The sequence below is a fragment of the Cylas formicarius genome, unplaced genomic scaffold, assembly GCF_029955315.1.
Source record: "Cylas formicarius isolate icCylForm1 unplaced genomic scaffold, icCylForm1.1 PGA_scaffold_1__22_contigs__length_36826433, whole genome shotgun sequence".
NCBI lineage: Eukaryota > Metazoa > Arthropoda > Insecta > Coleoptera > Brentidae > Cylas > Cylas formicarius.
In genome coordinates, this window is record NW_026844264.1 from 1,751,175 (window position 1) to 1,773,583 (window position 22,409).

The window sequence follows — 22,409 nt, forward strand, 5'->3', positions numbered from 1 at the left end:
AAACCGCATCAAAACTGCAAATATCAGTTTAAACTATCATTTTTTGCTACAAACAGTTATATATTCATGTCAATATCTTTCAAATTCTAGTCAAAATCGGCGTCTTTGGGCATTTTAGTAACGAAAACCTTAATAAACTATTAGATTTCGACGTAAGGCAACCTTTCTGAGTCAAATAGTTGCCGATTTCGATAAAATCTTAGTCAAAATCTGCTTTTTCGCCTCTTATTGTACCCCAATCTACCTTAGAAATGCAGATATATACTTAAAACACCCTCTTTTGGGACAAATAATTGGTTTTCGCCCTTGATTTACGGAAGATTATAGCCAAAACATGCATTTTCATAACTTAGCGAACTGAAATCTACACTAAAACTGCAGATAACTACTTAAAAATTCACTTCCTTGAATTGATAATAGGTTTTTCTTTGTCATTTTAAACAGATTCCAGTCAAAATCGGCGTCTTCGATTCATATCGTATCTAAAACCGCATCAAAACTGCAAATATCAGTTTAAACTATCATTTTTTGATACAAACAGTTATATATTCATGTCAATATCTTTCAAATTCTAGTCAAAATCGGCGTCTTTGGGCATTTTAGTAACGAAAACCTTAATAAACTATTAGATTTCGACGTAAGGCAACCTTTCTGAGTCAAATAGTTGCCGATTTCGATAAAATCTTAGTCAGAATCTGCTTTTTCGCCTCTTATTGTACCCAAATCTACCTTAGAAATGCAGATATATACTTAAAACACCTTCTTTTGGGACAAATAATTGGTTTTCGCCCTTGATTTACGGAAGATTATAGCCAAAACATGCATTTTCATAACTTAGCGAACTGAAATCTACATTAAAACTGCAGATAACTACTTAAAAATTCACTTACTTGAATTGATAATAGGTTTTTCTTTGTCATTTTAAACAGATTCCAGTCAAAATCGGCTTCTTCGATTCATATCGTATCTAAAACCGCATCAAAACTGCAAATATCAGTTTAAACTATCATTTTTTGATACAAACAGTTATATATTCATGTCAATATCTTTCAAATTCTAGTCAAAATCGGCGTCTTTGGGCATTTTAGTAACGAAAACCTTAATAAACTATTGGATTTCGACGTAAGGCAACCTTTCTGAGTCAAATAGTTGCCGATTTCGATAAAATCTTAGTCAGAATCTGCTTTTTCGCCTCTTATTGTACCCAAATCTACCTTAGAAATGCACATATATACTTAAAACACCTTCTTTTGGGACAAATAATTGGTTTTCGCCCTTGATTTACGGAAGATTATAGCCAAAACATGCATTTTCATAACTTAGCGAACTGAAATCTACATTAAAACTGCAGATAACTACTTAAAAATTCACTTCCTTGAATTGATAATAGGTTTTTCTTTCTCATTTTAAACAGATTCCAGTCAAAATCGGCTTCTTCGATTCATGTCGTATCTAAAACCGCATCAAAACTGCAAATATCAGTTTAAACTATCATTTTTTGATACAAACAGTTATATATTCATGTCAATATCTTTCAAATTCTAGTCAAAATCGGCGTCTTTGGGGATTTTAGTAACGAAAACCTTAATAAACTATTAGATTTCGACGTAAGGCAAACTTTCTGAGTCAAATAGTTGCCGATTTCGATAAAATCTTAGTCAGAATCTGCTTTTTCGCCTCTTATTGTACCCAAATCTACCTTAGAAATGCAGATATATACTTAAAACACCTTCTTTTGGGACAAATAATTGGTTTTCGCCCTTGATTTACGGAAGATTATAGCCAAAACATGCATTTTCATAACTTAGCGAACTGAAATCTACACTAAAACTGCAGATAACTACTTAAAAATTCACTTGCTTGAATTGATAATAGGTTTTTCTTTGTCATTTTAAACAGATTCCAGTCAAAATCGGCGTCTTCGATTCATATCGTATCTAAAACCGCATCAAAACTGCAAATATCAGTTTAAACTATCATTTTTTGATACAAACAGTTATATATTCATGTCAATATCTTTCAAATTCTAGTCAAAATCGGCGTCTTTGGGCATTTTAGTAACGAAAACCTTAATAAACTATTAGATTTCGACGTAAGGCAACCTTTCTGAGTCAAATAGTTGCCGATTTCGATAAAATCTTAGTCAGAATCTGCTTTTTCGCCTCTTATTGTACCCAAATCTACCTTAGAAATGCAGATATATACTTAAAACACCTTCTTTTGGGATAAATATTTGGTTTTCGCCCTTGATTTACGGAAGATTATAGCCAAAACATGCATTTTCATAACTTAGCGAACTGAAATCTACATTAAAACTGCAGATAACTACTTAAAAATTCACTTCCTTGAATTGATAATAGGTTTTTCTTTGTCATTTTAAACAGATTCCAGTCAAAATCGGCTTCTTCGACTGATATCGTACCTAAAACCGCATCAAAACTGCAAATATCAGTTTAAACTATCATTTTTTGATACAAACAGTTTTGTATTCATGTCAATATCTTTCAAATTCTAGTCAAAATCGGCGTCTTTGGGCATTTTAGTAACGAAAACCTTAATAAACTATTAGATTTCGACGTAAGGCAACCATTCTGAGTCAAATAGTTGCCGATTTCGATAAAATCTTAGTCAGAATCTGCTTTTTCGCCTCTTATTGTACCCAAATCTACCTTAGAAATGCAGATATATACTTAAAACACCTTCTTTTGGGACAAATAATTGGTTTTCGCCCTTGATTTACGGAAGATTATAGCCAAAACATGCATTTTCATAACTTAGCGAACTGAAACCTACAATAAAACTGCAGATAACTACTTAAAAATTCACTTCCTTGAATTGATAATATATTTTTCTTTGTCATTTTAAACAGATTCCAGTCAAAATCGGCTTCTTCGACTCATATCGTACCAAAAACCGCATCAAAACTGCAAATATCAGTTTAAACTATCATTTTTTGATACAAACAGTTATATATTCATGTCAATATCTTTCAAATTCTAGTCAAAATCGGCGTCTTTGGGCATTTAATAACGTAAACCTTAATAAACTATTAGATTTCGACGTAAGGCAACCATTCTGAGTCAAATAGTTGCCGATTTCGATAAAATCTTAGTCAGAATCTGCTTTTTCGCCTCTTATTGTACCCAAATCTAACTTAGAAATGCAGATATATACTTAAAACACCTTCTTTTGGGACAAATAATTGGTTTTCGCCCTTGATTTACGGAAGATTATAGCCAAAACATGCATTTTCATAACTTAGCGAACTGAAATCTACATTAAAACGACAGATAACTACTTAAAAATTCACTTCCTTGAATTGATAATAGGTTTTGCTTTGTCATTTTAAACAGATTCCAGTCAAAATCGGCTTGTTCGACTCATATCGTACCTAAAACCGCATCAAAACTGCAAATATCAGTTTAAACTATCATTTTTTGATACAAACAGTTATATATTCATGTCAATATCTTTCAAATTCTAGTCAAAATCGGCGTCTTTGGGCATTTTAGTAACGAAAACCTATATTTTTCTTTGTCATTTTAAACAGATTCCAGTCAAAATCGGCTTCTTCGATTCATATCGTATCTAAAACCGCATCAAAACTGCAAATATCAGTTTAAACTATCATTTTTTGATACAAACAGTTATATATTCATGTCAATATCTTTCAAATTCTAGTCAAAATCGGCGTCTTTGGGAATTTTAGTAACGAAAACCTCAATAAACTATTAGATTTCGACGTAAGGCAACCTTTCTGAGTCAAATAGTTGCCGATTTCGATAAAATCTTAGTCAGAATCTGCTTTTTCGCCTCTTATTGTACCCAAATCTACCTTAGAAATGCAGATATATACCTAAAACTCCATCTTTTGGGACAAATAATTGGTTTTCGCCCTTGATTTACGGAAGATTATAGCCAAAACATGCATTTTCATAACTTAGCGAACTGAAATCTACATTAAAACTGCAAATAACTACTTAAAAATTCACTTCCTTGAATTGATAATTGGTTTTTCTTTGTCATTTTAAACAGATTCCAGTCAAAATCGGCTTCTTCGACTCATATCGTACCTAAAACCGCATCAAAACTGCAAATATCAGTTTAAACTATCATTTTTTGATACAAACAGTTATATATTCATGTCAATATCTTTCAAATTCTAGTCACAATCGGCGTCTTTGGGCATTTTAGTAACGAAAACCTTAATAAACTATTAGATTTCGACGTAAGGCAACCATTCTGAGCCAAATAGTTGCCGATTTCGATAAAATCTTAGTCAGAATCTGCTTTTTCGCCTCTTATTGTACCCAAATCTACCTTAGAAATGCAGATATATACATAAAACACCTTCTTTTGGGACAAATAATTGGTTTTCGCCCTTGATTTACGGAAGATTATAGCCAAAACATGCATTTTCATAACTTAGCGAACTGAAACCTACATTAAAACTGCAGATAACTACTTAGAAATTCACTTCCTTGAATTGATAATGGGTTTTTCTTTGTCATTTTAAACAGATTCCAGTCAAAATCGGCTTCTTCGACTCATATCGTACCTAAAACCGCATCAAAACTGCAAATATCAGTTTAAACTATCATTTTTTGATACAAACAGTTATATATTCATGTCAATATCTTTCAAATTCTAGTCAAAATCGGCGTCTTTGGGCATTTTAGTAACGAAAACCTTAATAAACTATTAGATTTCGACGTAAGGCAACCATTCTGAGTCAAATAGTTGCCGATTTCGATAAAATCTTAGTCAGAATCTGCTTTATCGCCTCTTATTGTACCCAAATCTACCTTAGAAATGCAGATATATACTTAAAACACCTTCTTTTGGGACAAATAATTGGTTTTCGCCCTTGATTTACGCAAGATTATAGCCAAAACATGCATTTTCATAACTTAGCGAACTGAAATCTACATTAAAACTGCAGATAACTACTTAAAAATTCACTTCCTTGAATTGATAATAGGTTTTTCCTTGTCATTTTAAACAGATTCCAGTCAAAATCGGCTTCTTCGATTCATATCGTATCTTAAACCGCATCAAAACTGCAAATATCAGTTTAAACTATCATTTTTTGATACAAACAGTTATATATTCATGTCAATATCTTTCAAATTCTAGTCAAAATCGGCGTCTTTGGGCATTTTAGTAACGAAAACCTTAATAAACTATTAGATTTCGACGTAAGGCAACCATTCTGAGTCAAATAGTTGCCGATTTCGATAAAATCTTAGTCAGAATCTGCTTTTTCGCCTCTTATTGTACCCAAATCTATCTTAGAAATGCAGATATATACTTAAAACACCTTCTTTTGGGACAAATAATTGGTTTTCGCCCTTGATTTACGGAAGATTATAGCCAAAACATGCATTTTCATAACTTAGCGAACTGAAACCTACAATAAAACTGCAGATAACTACTTAAAAATTCACTTCCTTGAATTGATAATATATTTTTCTTTGTCATTTTAAACAGATTCCAGTCAAAATCGGCTTCTTCGACTCATATCGTACCAAAAACCGCATCAAAACTGCAAATATCAGTTTAAACTATCATTTTTTGATACAAACAGTTATATATTCATGTCAATATCTTTCAAATTCTAGTCAAAATCGGCGTCTTTGGGCATTTAATAACGTAAACCTTAATAAACTATTAGATTTCGACGTAAGGCAACCATTCTGAGTCAAATAGTTGCCGATTTCGATAAAATCTTAGTCAGAATCTGCTTTTTCGCCTCTTATTGTACCCAAATCTAACTTAGAAATGCAGATATATACTTAAAACACCTTCTTTTGGGACAAATAATTGGTTTTCGCCCTTGATTTACGGAAGATTATAGCCAAAACATGCATTTTCATAACTTAGCGAACTGAAATCTACATTAAAACGACAGATAACTACTTAAAAATTCACTTCCTTGAATTGATAATAGGTTTTGCTTTGTCATTTTAAACAGATTCCAGTCAAAATCGGCTTGTTCGACTCATATCGTACCTAAAACCGCATCAAAACTGCAAATATCAGTTTAAACTATCATTTTTTGATACAAACAGTTATATATTCATGTCAATATCTTTCAAATTCTAGTCAAAATCGGCGTCTTTGGGCATTTTAGTAACGAAAACCTATATTTTTCTTTGTCATTTTAAACAGATTCCAGTCAAAATCGGCTTCTTCGATTCATATCGTATCTAAAACCGCATCAAAACTGCAAATATCAGTTTAAACTATCATTTTTTGATACAAACAGTTATATATTCATGTCAATATCTTTCAAATTCTAGTCAAAATCGGCGTCTTTGGGAATTTTAGTAACGAAAACCTCAATAAACTATTAGATTTCGACGTAAGGCAACCTTTCTGAGTCAAATAGTTGCCGATTTCGATAAAATCTTAGTCAGAATCTGCTTTTTCGCCTCTTATTGTACCCAAATCTACCTTAGAAATGCAGATATATACTTAAAACTCCATCTTTTGGGACAAATAATTGGTTTTCGCCCTTGATTTACGGAAGATTATAGCCAAAACATGCATTTTCATAACTTAGCGAACTGAAATCTACATTAAAACTGCAAATAACTACTTAAAAATTCACTTCCTTGAATTGATAATTGGTTTTTCTTTGTCATTTTAAACAGATTCCAGTCAAAATCGGCTTCTTCGACTCATATCGTACCTAAAACCGCATCAAAACTGCAAATATCAGTTTAAACTATCATTTTTTGATACAAACAGTTATATATTCATGTCAATATCTTTCAAATTCTAGTCACAATCGGCGTCTTTGGGCATTTTAGTAACGAAAACCTTAATAAACTATTAGATTTCGACGTAAGGCAACCATTCTGAGCCAAATAGTTGCCGATTTCGATAAAATCTTAGTCAGAATCTGCTTTTTCGCCTCTTATTGTACCCAAATCTACCTTAGAAATGCAGATATATACATAAAACACCTTCTTTTGGGACAAATAATTGGTTTTCGCCCTTGATTTACGGAAGATTATAGCCAAAACATGCATTTTCATAACTTAGCGAACTGAAACCTACATTAAAACTGCAGATAACTACTTAGAAATTCACTTCCTTGAATTGATAATGGGTTTTTCTTTGTCATTTTAAACAGATTCCAGTCAAAATCGGCTTCTTCGACTCATATCGTACCTAAAACCGCATCAAAACTGCAAATATCAGTTTAAACTATCATTTTTTGATACAAACAGTTATATATTCATGTCAATATCTTTCAAATTCTAGTCAAAATCGGCGTCTTTGGGCATTTTAGTAACGAAAACCTTAATAAACTATTAGATTTCGACGTAAGGCAACCATTCTGAGTCAAATAGTTGCCGATTTCGATAAAATCTTAGTCAGAATCTGCTTTATCGCCTCTTATTGTACCCAAATCTACCTTAGAAATGCAGATATATACTTAAAACACCTTCTTTTGGGACAAATAATTGGTTTTCGCCCTTGATTTACGCAAGATTATAGCCAAAACATGCATTTTCATAACTTAGCGAACTGAAATCTACATTAAAACTGCAGATAACTACTTAAAAATTCACTTCCTTGAATTGATAATAGGTTTTTCCTTGTCATTTTAAACAGATTCCAGTCAAAATCGGCTTCTTCGATTCATATCGTATCTTAAACCGCATCAAAACTGCAAATATCAGTTTAAACTATCATTTTTTGATACAAACAGTTATATATTCATGTCAATATCTTTCAAATTCTAGTCAAAATCGGCGTCTTTGGGCATTTTAGTAACGAAAACCTTAATAAACTATTAGATTTCGAAGTAAGGCAACCTTTCTGAGTCAAATAGTTGCCGATTTCGATAAAATCTTAGTCAGAATCTGCTTTTTCGCCTCTTATTGTACCCAAATCTACCTTAGAAATGCAGATATATACTTAAAACACCTTCTTTTGGGACAAATAATTGGTTTTCGCCCTTGATTTACGGAAGATTATATCCAAAACATGCATTTTCATAACTTAGCGAACTGAAATCTACATTAAAACTGCAGATAACTACTTAAAATTTCACTTTCTTGAATTGATAATAGGTTTTGCTTTGTCATTTTAAACAGATTCCAGTCAAAATCGGCTTCTTCGACTCATATCGTACCTAAAACCGCATCAAAACTGCAAATATCAGTTTAAACTATCATTTTTTGATACAAACAGTTATATATTCATGTCAATATCTTTCAAATTCTAGTCAAAATCGGCGTCTTTGGGCATTTTAGTAACGAAAACCTTAATAAACTATTAGATTTCTACGTAAGGCAACCATTCTGAGTCAAATTGTTGCCGATTTCTATAAAATCTTAGTCAGAATCTGCTTTTTCGCCTCTTATTGTACCCAAATCTACCTTAGAAATGCAGATATATACTTAAAACACCTTCTTTTGGGACAAATAATTGGTTTTCGCCCTTGATTTACGGAAGATTATAGCCAAAACATACATTTTCATAACTTAGCGAACTGAAATCTACATTAAAACTGCAGATAACTACTTAAAAATTCACTTCCTTGAATTGATAATAGGTTTTTCTTTGTCATTTAAAACAGATTCCAGTCAAAATCGGCTTGTTCGACTCATATCGTACCTAAAACCGCATCAAAACTGCAAATATCAGTTTAAACTATCATTTTTTGATACAAACAGTTATATATTCATGTCAATATCTTTCAAATTCTAGTCAAAATCGGCGTCTTTGGGCATTTCAGTAACGAAAACCTTAATAAACTATTAGATTTCGACGTAAGGCAACCTTTCTGAGTCAAATAGTTGCCGATTTCGATAAAATCTTAGTCAGAATCTGCTTTTTCGCCTCTTATTGTACCCAAATCTACCTTAGAAATGCAGATATATACTTAAAACACGTTCTTTTGGGACAAATAATTGGTTTTCGCCCTTGATTTACGGAAGATTATAGCCAAAACATGCATTTTCATAACTTAGCGAACTGAAATCTACATTAAAACGACAGATAACTACTTAAAAATTCACTTCCTTGAATTGATAATAGGTTTTGCTTTGTCATTTTAAACAGATTCCAGTCAAAATCGGCTTGTTCGACTCATATCGTACCTAAAACCGCATCAAAACTGCAAATATCAGTTTAAACTATCATTTTTTGATACAAACAGTTATATATTCATGTCAATATCTTTCAAATTCTAGTCAAAATCGGCGTCTTTGGGCATTTTAGTAACGAAAACCTATATTTTTCTTTGTCATTTTAAACAGATTCCAGTCAAAATCGGCTTCTTCGATTCATATCGTATCTAAAACCGCATCAAAACTGCAAATATCAGTTTAAACTATCATTTTTTGATACAAACAGTTATATATTCATGTCAATATCTTTCAAATTCTAGTCAAAATCGGCGTCTTTGGGAATTTTAGTAACGAAAACCTCAATAAACTATTAGATTTCGACGTAAGGCAACCTTTCTGAGTCAAATAGTTGCCGATTTCGATAAAATCTTAGTCAGAATCTGCTTTTTCGCCTCTTATTGTACCCAAATCTACCTTAGAAATGCAGATATATACTTAAAACTCCATCTTTTGGGACAAATAATTGGTTTTCGCCCTTGATTTACGGAAGATTATAGCCAAAACATGCATTTTCATAACTTAGCGAACTGAAATCTACATTAAAACTGCAAATAACTACTTAAAAATTCACTTCCTTGAATTGATAATTGGTTTTTCTTTGTCATTTTAAACAGATTCCAGTCAAAATCGGCTTCTTCGACTCATATCGTACCTAAAACCGCATCAAAACTGCAAATATCAGTTTAAACTATCATTTTTTGATACAAACAGTTATATATTCATGTCAATATCTTTCAAATTCTAGTCACAATCGGCGTCTTTGGGCATTTTAGTAACGAAAACCTTAATAAACTATTAGATTTCGACGTAAGGCAACCATTCTGAGTCAAATAGTTGCCGATTTCGATAAAATCTTAGTCAGAATCTGCTTTTTCGCCTCTTATTGTACCCAAATCTACCTTAGAAATGCAGATATATACATAAAACACCTTCTTTTGGGACAAATAATTGGTTTTCGCCCTTGATTTACGGAAGATTATAGCCAAAACATGCATTTTCATAACTTAGCGAACTGAAACCTACATTAAAACTGCAGATAACTACTTAGAAATTCACTTCCTTGAATTGATAATGGGTTTTTCTTTGTCATTTTAAACAGATTCCAGTCAAAATCGGCTTCTTCGACTCATATCGTACCTAAAACCGCATCAAAACTGCAAATATCAGTTTAAACTATCATTTTTTGATACAAACAGTTATATATTCATGTCAATATCTTTCAAATTCTAGTCAAAATCGGCGTCTTTGGGCATTTTAGTAACGAAAACCTTAATAAACTATTAGATTTCGACGTAAGGCAACCATTCTGAGTCAAATAGTTGCCGATTTCGATAAAATCTTAGTCAGAATCTGCTTTATCGCCTCTTATTGTACCCAAATCTACCTTAGAAATGCAGATATATACTTAAAACACCTTCTTTTGGGACAAATAATTGGTTTTCGCCCTTGATTTACGCAAGATTATAGCCAAAACATGCATTTTCATAACTTAGCGAACTGAAATCTACATTAAAACGACAGATAACTACTTAAAAATTCACTTCCTTGAATTGATAATAGGTTTTGCTTTGTCATTTTAAACAGATTCCAGTCAAAATCGGCTTGTTCGACTCATATCGTACCTAAAACCGCATCAAAACTGCAAATATCAGTTTAAACTATCATTTTTTGATACAAACAGTTATATATTCATGTCAATATCTTTCAAATTCTAGTCAAAATCGGCGTCTTTGGGCATTTTAGTAACGAAAACCTATATTTTTCTTTGTCATTTTAAACAGATTCCAGTCAAAATCGGCTTCTTCGATTCATATCGTATCTAAAACCGCATCAAAACTGCAAATATCAGTTTAAACTATCATTTTTTGATACAAACAGTTATATATTCATGTCAATATCTTTCAAATTCTAGTCAAAATCGGCGTCTTTGGGAATTTTAGTAACGAAAACCTCAATAAACTATTAGATTTCGACGTAAGGCAACCTTTCTGAGTCAAATAGTTGCCGATTTCGATAAAATCTTAGTCAGAATCTGCTTTTTCGCCTCTTATTGTACCCAAATCTACCTTAGAAATGCAGATATATACTTAAAACTCCATCTTTTGGGACAAATAATTGGTTTTCGCCCTTGATTTACGGAAGATTATAGCCAAAACATGCATTTTCATAACTTAGCGAACTGAAATCTACATTAAAACTGCAAATAACTACTTAAAAATTCACTTCCTTGAATTGATAATTGGTTTTTCTTTGTCATTTTAAACAGATTCCAGTCAAAATCGGCTTCTTCGACTCATATCGTACCTAAAACCGCATCAAAACTGCAAATATCAGTTTAAACTATCATTTTTTGATACAAACAGTTATATATTCATGTCAATATCTTTCAAATTCTAGTCACAATCGGCGTCTTTGGGCATTTTAGTAACGAAAACCTTAATAAACTATTAGATTTCGACGTAAGGCAACCATTCTGAGTCAAATAGTTGCCGATTTCGATAAAATCTTAGTCAGAATCTGCTTTTTCGCCTCTTATTGTACCCAAATCTACCTTAGAAATGCAGATATATACATAAAACACCTTCTTTTGGGACAAATAATTGGTTTTCGCCCTTGATTTACGGAAGATTATAGCCAAAACATGCATTTTCATAACTTAGCGAACTGAAACCTACATTAAAACTGCAGATAACTACTTAGAAATTCACTTCCTTGAATTGATAATGGGTTTTTCTTTGTCATTTTAAACAGATTCCAGTCAAAATCGGCTTCTTCGACTCATATCGTACCTAAAACCGCATCAAAACTGCAAATATCAGTTTAAACTATCATTTTTTGATACAAACAGTTATATATTCATGTCAATATCTTTCAAATTCTAGTCAAAATCGGCGTCTTTGGGCATTTTAGTAACGAAAACCTTAATAAACTATTAGATTTCGACGTAAGGCAACCATTCTGAGTCAAATAGTTGCCGATTTCGATAAAATCTTAGTCAGAATCTGCTTTATCGCCTCTTATTGTACCCAAATCTACCTTAGAAATGCAGATATATACTTAAAACACCTTCTTTTGGGACAAATAATTGGTTTTCGCCCTTGATTTACGCAAGATTATAGCCAAAACATGCATTTTCATAACTTAGCGAACTGAAATCTACATTAAAACTGCAGATAACTACTTAAAAATTCACTTCCTTGAATTGATAATAGGTTTTTCCTTGTCATTTTAAACAGATTCCAGTCAAAATCGGCTTCTTCGATTCATATCGTATCTTAAACCGCATCAAAACTGCAAATATCAGTTTAAACTATCATTTTTTGATACAAACAGTTATATATTCATGTCAATATCTTTCAAATTCTAGTCAAAATCGGCGTCTTTGGGCATTTTAGTAACGAAAACCTTAATAAACTATTAGATTTCGAAGTAAGGCAACCTTTCTGAGTCAAATAGTTGCCGATTTCGATAAAATCTTAGTCAGAATCTGCTTTTTCGCCTCTTATTGTACCCAAATCTACCTTAGAAATGCAGATATATACTTAAAACACCTTCTTTTGGGACAAATAATTGGTTTTCGCCCTTGATTTACGGAAGATTATATCCAAAACATGCATTTTCATAACTTAGCGAACTGAAATCTACATTAAAACTGCAGATAACTACTTAAAATTTCACTTTCTTGAATTGATAATAGGTTTTGCTTTGTCATTTTAAACAGATTCCAGTCAAAATCGGCTTCTTCGACTCATATCGTACCTAAAACCGCATCAAAACTGCAAATATCAGTTTAAACTATCATTTTTTGATACAAACAGTTATATATTCATGTCAATATCTTTCAAATTCTAGTCAAAATCGGCGTCTTTGGGCATTTTAGTAACGAAAACCTTAATAAACTATTAGATTTCTACGTAAGGCAACCATTCTGAGTCAAATTGTTGCCGATTTCGATAAAATCTTAGTCAGAATCTGCTTTTTCGCCTCTTATTGTACCCAAATCTACCTTAGAAATGCAGATATATACTTAAAACACCTTCTTTTGGGACAAATAATTGGTTTTCGCCCTTGATTTACGGAAGATTATAGCCAAAACATACATTTTCATAACTTAGCGAACTGAAATCTACATTAAAACTGCAGATAACTACTTAAAAATTCACTTCCTTGAATTGATAATAGGTTTTTCTTTGTCATTTAAAACAGATTCCAGTCAAAATCGGCTTCTTCGACTCATATCGTACCAAAAACCGCATCAAAACTGCAAATATCAGTTTAAACTATCATTTTTTGATACAAACAGTTATATATTCATGTCAATATCTTTCAAATTCTAGTCAAAATCGGCGTCTTTGGGCATTTTAGTAACGAAAACCTTAATAAACTATTAGATTTCGACGTAAGGCAACCTTTCTGAGTCAAATAGTTGCCGATTTCGATAAAATCTTAGTCAGAATCTGCTTTTTCGCCTCTTATTGTACCCAAATCTACCTTAGAAATGCAGATATATACTTAAAACACCTTCTTTTGGGACAAATAATTGGTTTTCGCCCTTGATTTACGGAAGATTATAGCCAAAACATGCATTTTCATAACTTAGCGAACTGAAATCTACATTAAAACTGCAGATAACTACTTAAAAATTCACTTCCTTGAATTGATAATAGGTTTTGCTTTGTCATTTTAAACAGATTCCAGTCAAAATCGGCTTGTTCGACTCATATCGTACCTAAAACCGCATCAAAACTGCAAATATCAGTTTAAACTATCATTTTTTGATACAAACAGTTATATATTCATGTCAATATCTTTCAAATTCTAGTCAAAATCGGCGTCTTTGGGCATTTTAGTAACGAAAACCTTAATAAACTATTAGATTTCGACGTAAGGCAACCTTTCTGAGTCAAATAGTTGCCGATTTCGATAAAATCTTAGTCAGAATCTGCTTTTTCGCCTCTTATTGTACCCAAATCTACCTTAGAAATGCAGATATATACTTAAAACACCTTCTTTTGGGACAAATAATTGGTTTTCGCCCTTGATTTACGCAAGATTATAGCCAAAACATGCATTTTCATAACTTAGCGAACTGAAATCTACATTAAAACTGCAGATAACTACTTAAAAATTCACTTCCTTGAATTGATAATAGGTTTTTCCTTGTCATTTTAAACAGATTCCAGTCAAAATCGGCTTCTTCGATTCATATCGTATCTTAAACCGCATCAAAACTGCAAATATCAGTTTAAACTATCATTTTTTGATACAAACAGTTATATATTCATGTCAATATCTTTCAAATTCTAGTCAAAATCGGCGTCTTTGGGCATTTTAGTAACGAAAACCTTAATAAACTATTAGATTTCGAAGTAAGGCAACCTTTCTGAGTCAAATAGTTGCCGATTTCGATAAAATCTTAGTCAGAATCTGCTTTTTCGCCTCTTATTGTACCCAAATCTACCTTAGAAATGCAGATATATACTTAAAACACCTTCTTTTGGGACAAATAATTGGTTTTCGCCCTTGATTTACGGAAGATTATATCCAAAACATGCATTTTCATAACTTAGCGAACTGAAATCTACATTAAAACTGCAGATAACTACTTAAAATTTCACTTCCTTGAATTGATAATAGGTTTTGCTTTGTCATTTTAAACAGATTCCAGTCAAAATCGGCTTCTTCGACTCATATCGTACCTAAAACCGCATCAAAACTGCAAATATCAGTTTAAACTATCATTTTTTGATACAAACAGTTATATATTCATGTCAATATCTTTCAAATTCTAGTCAAAATCGGCGTCTTTGGGCATTTTAGTAACGAAAACCTTAATAAACTATTAGATTTCTACGTAAGGCAACCATTCTGAGTCAAATTGTTGCCGATTTTGATAAAATCTTAGTCAGAATCTGCTTTTTCGCCTCTTATTGTACCCAAATCTACCTTAGAAATGCAGATATATACTTAAAACACCTTCTTTTGGGACAAATAATTGGTTTTCGCCCTTGATTTACGGAAGATTATAGCCAAAACATACATTTTCATAACTTAGCGAACTGAAATCTACATTAAAACTGCAGATAACTACTTAAAAATTCACTTCCTTGAATTGATAATAGGTTTTTCTTTGTCATTTAAAACAGATTCCAGTCAAAATCGGCTTCTTCGACTCATATCGTACCAAAAACCGCATCAAAACTGCAAATATCAGTTTAAACTATCATTTTTTGATACAAACAGTTATATATTCATGTCAATATCTTTCAAATTCTAGTCAAAATCGGCGTCTTTGGGCATTTTAGTAACGAAAACCTTAATAAACTATTAGATTTCGACGTAAGGCAACCATTCTGAGTCAAATAGTTGCCGATTTCGATAAAATCTTAGTCAGAATCTGCTTTATCGCCTCTTATTGTACCCAAATCTACCTTAGAAATGCAGATATATACTTAAAACACCTTCTTTTGGGACAAATAATTGGTTTTCGCCCTTGATTTACGCAAGATTATAGCCAAAACATGCATTTTCATAACTTAGCGAACTGAAATCTACATTAAAACTGCAGATAACTACTTAAAAATTCACTTCCTTGAATTGATAATAGGTTTTTCCTTGTCATTTTAAACAGATTCCAGTCAAAATCGGCTTCTTCGATTCATATCGTATCTTAAACCGCATCAAAACTGCAAATATCAGTTTAAACTATCATTTTTTGATACAAACAGTTATATATTCATGTCAATATCTTTCAAATTCTAGTCAAAATCGGCGTCTTTGGGCATTTTAGTAACGAAAACCTTAATAAACTATTAGATTTCGAAGTAAGGCAACCTTTCTGAGTCAAATAGTTGCCGATTTCGATAAAATCTTAGTCAGAATCTGCTTTTTCGCCTCTTATTGTACCCAAATCTACCTTAGAAATGCAGATATATACTTAAAACACCTTCTTTTGGGACAAATAATTGGTTTTCGCCCTTGATTTACGGAAGATTATATCCAAAACATGCATTTTCATAACTTAGCGAACTGAAATCTACATTAAAACTGCAGATAACTACTTAAAATTTCACTTCCTTGAATTGATAATAGGTTTTGCTTTGTCATTTTAAACAGATTCCAGTCAAAATCGGCTTCTTCGACTCATATCGTACCTAAAACCGCATCAAAACTGCAAATATCAGTTTAAACTATCATTTTTTGATACAAACAGTTATATATTCATGTCAATATCTTTCAAATTCTAGTCAAAATCGGCGTCTTTGGGCATTTTAGTAACGAAAACCTTAATAAACTATTAGATTTCTACGTAAGGCAACCATTCTGAGTCAAATTGTTGCCGATTTCGATAAAATCTTAGTCAGAATCTGCTTTTTCGCCTCTTATTGTACCCAAATCTACCTTAGAAATGCAGATATATACTTAAAACACCTTCTTTTGGGACAAATAATTGGTTTTCGCCCTTGATTTACGGAAGATTATAGCCAAAACATACATTTTCATAACTTAGCGAACTGAAATCTACATTAAAACTGCAGATAACTACTTAAAAATTCACTTCCTTGAATTGATAATAGGTTTTTCTTTGTCATTTAAAACAGATTCCAGTCAAAATCGGCTTCTTCGACTCATATCGTACCAAAAACCGCATCAAAACTGCAAATATCAGTTTAAACTATCATTTTTTGATACAAACAGTTATATATTCATGTCAATATCTTTCAAATTCTAGTCAAAATCGGCGTCTTTGGGCATTTTAGTAACGAAAACCTTAATAAACTATTAGATTTCGACGTAAGGCAACCTTTCTGAGTCAAATAGTTGCCGATTTCGATAAAATCTTAGTCAGAATCTGCTTTTTCGCCTCTTATTGTACCCAAATCTACCTTAGAAATGCAGATATATACTTAAAACACCTTCTTTTGGGACAAATAATTGGTTTTCGCCCTTGATTTACGGAAGATTGTAGCCAAAACATGCATTTTCATAACTTAGCGAACTGAAATCTACATTAAAACTGCAGATAACTACTTAAAAATTCACTTCCTTGAATTGATAATAGGTTTTGCTTTGTCATTTTAAACAGATTCCAGTCAAAATCGGCTTGTTCGACTCATATCGTACCTAAAACCGCATCAAAACTGCAAATATCAGTTTAAACTATCATTTTTTGATACAAACAGTTATATATTCATGTCAATATCTTTCAAATTCTAGTCAAAATCGGCGTCTTTGGGCATTTTAGTAACGAAAACCTTAATAAACTATTAGATTTCGACGTAAGGCAACCTTTCTGAGTCAAATAGTTGCCGATTTCGATAAAATCTTAGTCAGAATCTGCTTTTTCGCCTCTTATTGTACCCAAATCTACCTTAGAAATGCAGATATATACTTAAAACACCTTCTTTTGGGACAAATAATTGGTTTTCGCCCTTGATTTACGCAAGATTATAGCCAAAACATGCATTTTCATAACTTAGCGAACTGAAATCTACATTAAAACTGCAGATAACTACTTAAAAATTCACTTCCTTGAATTGATAATAGGTTTTTCCTTGTCATTTTAAACAGATTCCAGTCAAAATCGGCTTCTTCGATTCATATCGTATCTTAAACCGCATCAAAACTGCAAATATCAGTTTAAACTATCATTTTTTGATACAAACAGTTATATATTCATGTCAATATCTTTCAAATTCTAGTCAAAATCGGCGTCTTTGGGCATTTTAGTAACGAAAACCTTAATAAACTATTAGATTTCGAAGTAAGGCAACCTTTCTGAGTCAAATAGTTGCCGATTTCGATAAAATCTTAGTCAGAATCTGCTTTTTCGCCTCTTATTGTACCCAAATCTACCTTAGAAATGCAGATATATACTTAAAACACCTTCTTTTGGGACAAATAATTGGTTTTCGCCCTTGATTTACGGAAGATTATATCCAAAACATGCATTTTCATAACTTAGCGAACTGAAATCTACATTAAAACTGCAGATAACTACTTAAAATTTCACTTCCTTGAATTGATAATAGGTTTTGCTTTGTCATTTTAAACAGATTCCAGTCAAAATCGGCTTCTTCGACTCATATCGTACCTAAAACCGCATCAAAACTGCAAATATCAGTTTAAACTATCATTTTTTGATACAAACAGTTATATATTCATGTCAATATCTTTCAAATTCTAGTCAAAATCGGCGTCTTTGGGCATTTTAGTAACGAAAACCTTAATAAACTATTAGATTTCTACGTAAGGCAACCATTCTGAGTCAAATTGTTGCCGATTTCGATAAAATCTTAGTCAGAATCTGCTTTTTCGCCTCTTATTGTACCCAAATCTACCTTAGAAATGCAGATATATACTTAAAACACCTTCTTTTGGGACAAATAATTGGTTTTCGCCCTTGATTTACGGAAGATTATAGCCAAAACATACATTTTCATAACTTAGCGAACTGAAATCTACATTAAAACTGCAAATAACTACTTAAAAATTCACTTCCTTGAATTGATAATAGGTTTTTCTTTGTCATTTAAAACAGATTCCAGTCAAAATCGGCTTCTTCGACTCATATCGTACCAAAAACCGCATCAAAACTGCAAATATCAGTTTAAACTATCATTTTTTGATACAAACAGTTATATATTCATGTCAATATCTTTCAAATTCTAGTCAAAATCGGCGTCTTTGGGCATTTTAGTAACGAAAACCTTAATAAACTATTAGATTTCGACGTAAGGCAACCTTTCTGAGTCAAATAGTTGCCGATTTCGATAAAATCTTAGTCAGAATCTGCTTTTTCGCCTCTTATTGTACCCAAATCTAACTTAGAAATGCAGATATATACTTAAAACACCTTCTTTTGGGACAAATAATTGGTTTTCGCCCTTGATTTACGGAAGATTATAGCCAAAACATGCATTTTCATAACTTAGCGAACTGAAATCTACATTAAAACGACAGATAACTACTTAAAAATTCACTTCCTTGAATTGATAATAGGTTTTTCTTTGTCATTTTAAACAGATTCCAGTCAAAATCGGCTTGTTCGACTCATATCGTACCTAAAACCGCATCAAAACTGCAAATATCAGTTTAAACTATCATTTTTTGATACAAACAGTTATATATTCATGTCAATATCTTTCAAATTCTAGTCAAAATCGGCGTCTTTGGGCATTTTAGTAACGAAAACCTATATTTTTCTTTGTCATTTTAAACAGATTCCAGTCAAAATCGGCTTCTTCGATTCATATCGTATCTAAAACCGCATCAAAACTGCAAATATCAGTTTAAACTATCATTTTTTGATACAAACAGTTATATATTCATGTCAATATCTTTCAAATTCTAGTCAAAATCGGCGTCTTTGGGAATTTTAGTAACGAAAACCTCAATAAACTATTAGATTTCGACGTAAGGCAACCTTTCTGAGTCAAATAGTTGCCGATTTCGATAAAATCTTAGTCAGAATCTGCTTTTTCGCCTCTTATTGTACCCAAATCTACCTTAGAAATGCAGATATATACTTAAAACTCCATCTTTTGGGACAAATAATTGGTTTTCGCCCTTGATTTACGGAAGATTATAGCCAAAACATGCATTTTCATACCTTAGCGAACTGAAATCTACATTAAAACTGCAGATAACTACTTAAAAATTCACTTCCTTGAATTGATAATAGGTTTTTCTTTGTCATTTTAAACAGATTCCAGTCAAAATCGGCTTCTTCGACTCATATCGTACCTAAAACCGCATCAAAACTGCAAATATCAGTTTAAACTATCATTTTTTGATACAAACAGTTATATATTCATGTCAATATCTTTCAAATTCTAGTCAAAATCGGCGTCTTTGGGCATTTTAGTAACGAAAACCTTAATAAACTATTAGATTTCGACGTAAGGCAACCATTCTGAGTCAAATAGTTGCCGATTTCGATAAAATCTTAGTCAGAATCTGCTTTTTCGCCTCTTATTGTACCCAAATCTACCTTAGAAATGCAGATATATACATAAAACACCTTCTTTTGGGACAAATAATTGGTTTTCGCCCTTGATTTACGGAAGATTATAGCCAAAACATGCATTTTCATAACTTAGCGAACTGAAACCTACATTAAAACTGCAGATAACTACTTAGAAATTCACTTCCTTGAATTGATAATGGGTTTTTCTTTGTCATTTTAAACAGATTCCAGTCAAAATCGGCTTCTTCGACTCATATCGTACCTAAAACCGCATCAAAACTGCAAATATCTGTTTAAACTATCATTTTTTGATACAAACAGTTATATATTCATGTCAATATCTTTCAAATTCTAGTCAAAATCGGCGTCTTTGGGCATTTTAGTAACGAAAACCTTAATAAACTATTAGATTTCGACGTAAGGCAACCATTCTGAGTCAAATAGTTGCCGATTTCGATAAAATCTTAGTCAGAATCTGCTTTATCGCCTCTTATTGTACCCAAATCTACCTTAGAAATGCAGATATATACTTAAAACACCTTCTTTTGGGACAAATAATTGGTTTTCGCCCTTGATTTACGCAAGATTATAGCCAAAACATGCATTTTCATAACTTAGCGAACTGAAATCTACATTAAAACTGCAGATAACTACTTAAAAATTCACTTAATTGAATTGATAATAGGTTTTTCCTTGTCATTTTAAACAGATTCCAGTCAAAATCGGCTTCTTCGATTCATATCGTATCTTAAACCGCATCAAAACTGCAAATATCAGTTTAAACTATCATTTTTTGATACAAACAGTTATATATTCATGTCAATATCTTTCAAATTCTAGTCAAAATCGGCGTCTTTGGGCATTTTAGTAACGAAAACCTTAATAAACTATTAGATTTCGAAGTAAGGCAACCTTTCTGAGTCAAATAGTTGCCGATTTCGATAAAATCTTAGTCAGAATCTGCTTTTTCGCCTCTTATTGTACCCAAATCTACCTTAGAAATGCAGATATATACTTAAAACACCTTCTTTTGGGACAAATAATTGGTTTTCGCCCTTGATTTACGGAAGATTATAGCCAAAACATGCATTTTCATAACTTAGCGAACTGAAATCTACATTAAAACTGCAGATAACTACTTAAAATTTCACTTCCTTGAATTGATAATAGGTTTTGCTTTGTCATTTTAAACAGATTCCAGTCAAAATCGGCTTCTTCGACTCATATCGTACCTAAAACCGCATCAAAACTGCAAATATCAGTTTAAACTATCATTTTTTGATACAAACAGTTATATATTCATGTCAATATCTTTCAAATTCTAGTCAAAATCGGCGTCTTTGGGCATTTTAGTAACGAAAACCTTAATAAACTATTAGATTTCTACGTAAGGCAACCATTCTGAGTCAAATTGTTGCCGATTTCGATAAAATCTTAGTCAGAATCTGCTTTTTCGCCTCTTATTGTACCCAAATCTACCTTAGAAATGCAGATATATACTTAAAACACCTTCTTTTGGGACAAATAATTGGTTTTCGCCCTTGATTTACGGAAGATTATAGCCAAAACATACATTTTCATAACTTAGCGAACTGAAATCTACATTAAAACTGCAGATAACTACTTAAAAATTCACTTCCTTGAATTGATAATAGGTTTTTCTTTGTCATTTTAAACAGATTCCAGTCAAAATCGACTTCTTCGATTCATATCGTATCTAAAACCGCATCAAAACTGCAAATATCAGTTTAAACTATCATTTTTTGATGCAAACAGTTATATATTCATGTCAATATCTTTCAAATTCTAGTCAAAATCGGCGTCTTTGGGAATTTTAGTAACGAAAACCTTAATAAACTATTAGATTTCGACGTAAGGCAACCTTCCTGAGTCAAATAGTTGCCGATTTCGATAAAATCTTAGTCAGAATCTGCTTTTTCGCCTCTTATTGTACCCACATCTACCTTAGAAATGCAGATATATACTTAAAACTCCTTCTTTTGGGACAAATAATTGGTTTTCGCCCTTGATTTACGGAAGATTATAGCCAAAACATGCATTTTCATAACTTAGCGAACTGAAATCTACATTAAAACTGCAGATAACTACTTAAAAATTCACTTCCTTGAATTGATAATAGGTTTTTCTTTGTCATTTTAAACAGATTCCAGTCAAAATCGGCTTCTTCGATTCATATCGTATCTAAAACCGCATCAAAACTGCAAATATCAGTTTAAACTATCATTTTTTGATACAAACAGTTATATATTCATGTCAATATCTTTCAAATT